Source organism: Peromyscus maniculatus, chromosome 11, assembly GCF_049852395.1.
Source record: "Peromyscus maniculatus bairdii isolate BWxNUB_F1_BW_parent chromosome 11, HU_Pman_BW_mat_3.1, whole genome shotgun sequence".
Taxonomy (NCBI): Eukaryota; Metazoa; Chordata; class Mammalia; order Rodentia; family Cricetidae; genus Peromyscus; species Peromyscus maniculatus.
The window spans coordinates 69269493-69272458 of record NC_134862.1 but is presented as its reverse complement, the minus strand read 5'-3'; positions in this window follow the sequence as shown (position 1 = coordinate 69272458).

Below are 2966 nucleotides of genomic sequence, written 5' to 3'. Positions count from 1 at the left end.
CTGGGGTCTAGAGGAAAAGGTTAGAGTCTAGATTTAAGAACTTTTTGTTTGTTTGTTTGTTTTGTTTTTTCAATACAGGATTTCTCTGTGTATCCCTGGCTGTTCTGGAACTCTCTCTATAGACAAGGCTAGTCTTGAACTCAGAGATCTGCCTCCCGAGTGTTGGGATTAACAATGTGCACCACTATCTGATGATCAAAGAACTTCTTGATCAACTACATTTATCTTCCCTTTTTTTTCCTCCAAGTTCCCGGGGCCAGTCATTTCCTGAGCATGGCAGGAAATGGGCACCTGCCCATCTCATCTCTCAGTTGAGTCTCTGTCGCCTCTGATTTGAAGATTTTCTGAAAGTAACCATACACGACATGCCATCGAAGTGTTTGAGCTAGGGCAATCTCCTGTGGATGTTCATGAATACCCTGCTGCTTGTTACAGGAATACAAGTAGTTATTAGGTTGTATAGATTCTATACCATATGCCAGCCACCTGTCTGTCTGTCAGCCTGCATCACTGTCCATCCCCTAGACTACACAGGGCAGATCATCCTGCTGTGACAGGCACACTCCCAAACACATGCCATCTACCAAGACGTCACTGCATGCTTTGCTCCACAGTCGGGCTCACATAGTCACCATAGCCCCCAGGCCTCCTGCAAGGACGCAGCTCATCTCTCCCCCCCTGCTGTGGTCACGCTTAGCCAGAGCCCTCATTTATAATTACTTTTGAAGCGCAGCTTTCAACTTCTCCCAAAACCACAGTGCATGGTAGAAGGTAGGGCTGCCAAAATTTAAAAGAGTCAGGATGTCTGCTCTCCCTATGCCTCGGGCCATTTTCTTTGTTTGTGGGACATTGTAATGGAAAGGTGAACGGCCATGTTTCTGCTCTTGTCTGATGGCTCCTCTGGAATATAAACCAAAAGTCCCAGGGTTCATGTGGCGCCAGGACTCCATGACAGAGGCTCCTCATAGAGGCTGTTGGATAAGCTGAAGTTGGTTTTGGACTTGGCTAGACCAGCAAGATTCTTGGGGAGTTCGTCACTGTCACTGCTATAAGGACGAAGCAAAAGTAATGACAGCCCTTGAAATCCTGGGTTTCCCTCTCCAGCTTCTTCAAGTCAGTGATGATTTGGTTTAAATGACGTATGTCAAAGAGAAATATATTCATTCTTTTCAAAGATTTTTATTTATTTATTTTTATGTGTTGTAAATGTTTTGCCTACTTGTATGTTTGTGCACCATGTGTGCCTGGTGCCCACAGAAGCCAGAAGAGGGTGTTGAGTCCCTTGAAACTGGATTTATGGATGGTTCTGACCTGCCTTGTGGGTGCTGGGAATTGAACCTGAGTCTTCTGGAAGAACATCAAGTACCCTTCACTGCTGAACCACCTCTCCAGCCTCAGGTTCTGGACTCTGACCTGGTCTGCTTCTAAATTTTCCTATCTACTTAGGAAGCTCAGTTCACAAAACCAGCACATGTATAGATAGGTATTTTTACCACTGATCACAGAGGGGTTGACTTCCGGAATCTGGCTCCTATTTACCATTTCAACATACCACTTCCGCCTTTGAACTCTTGCTTTGATCAAAAGGCCTCCTTTTCCCATAATTTCCCACATTGTCGTCTTTCTAACAGGCTCTGTTAGGATCCCTCTTCTTTCCGAAGTGTCGGTCTCCCAAAGACTTGGGTGCTCTGCTTGGGTCTGCTCTTCTTACTTTACAGCTGTTCCTATGCATTCCAACAGTGTCAGCTGCGGCCACTCTGGTCCCGCGTCTGTCTCCATTCACACATCTCCTCTGAATTTCAGACCCTTAGCATCTCATTGGGTATTTTTGAGTGTCTCAGTGGACACGCCAAACTGAAATCCAAAACTGGACTGATTCTTTTCCTGGAGCCTCGTCTACTATCTGTTCTTCCAGCTCGAGTGAATAAGCGCTAAGGTAGAGCCTAGGATTCACCATGCCTTTCTTCTTGTACCTTCTCACCCCAAAGAGGAGCTACTGATTTCTCCCCTCACCCCTGTTTGCATATCTCAGGAAATGCTATTATGTGCCTGGCTATCTAAAAAACAAACAAACAAAAACAACTCTCTACCATGCCTGCATTTAATCCATTAACAATCCCTACCAGTTCTCCTTGAGAATGTTCCCCCGACTCTTAATTCTTTTAATGTTTATTAAAAGAATACAAGTAGTTATTAGGTTATATAGATTCTATACCATATCATTTCCATGCTCTTTTCTCTCGTCTATCACTCTTCCCTCTCTTCAATTTGGCCACCTCCCCTCCCCAGTCCATATAACTGTTATCACCTCCTTATTGATGTGTGTATCTCCAGACTTAATGTCCTTTAAAGGCAGTGTTAATTCATTCCAACAGTGTTTGTGTGGTGACAGCTGTGAACTGCCTGCCCTTGTGAGGCTTACATTCTGAGAAGAATGATGGCCATCGTGTTAGAAGAATGGCAGCTGGGAAGAGAGGCTTAGCTGAGGGAAAGGACAGGGAATCTTGATTGAGGGAGAGGCTACATCATAAATCGGAGCATGAACTTCCTACATACGGCTGTGAGTTTGACCTCCTGCCTTCTTTCTTGAGACTTTCTCCCCACTGAGAAATGTAATGTACACTCACTGTGGGGTATTTGAAAACACCGAGATACAAAAGAAACATGTACTAGAGCCTCATCATCTCTTCACACTGAAGTATCGACCATTTCAGCGCAGTCGACACATTTTCAAAATGATCTTCCCCATCATGTAAGTGAACTAAACCAGACTGAGAAGACACATACTGCATACTTCCCTTCATATGTGGAAAATATGTGTCTGAATATGTATATGTGTGTGTGTTCATCTTTGTGGATGTGTGTGTATCTGTGTCCTGTATATGTGTGTCTGTATATGTGTATGTGTGTATGTATGTGTGTCTCTCTCTGTGTGTATTTATGTATGTGTATGTCTCTCTGTGTGT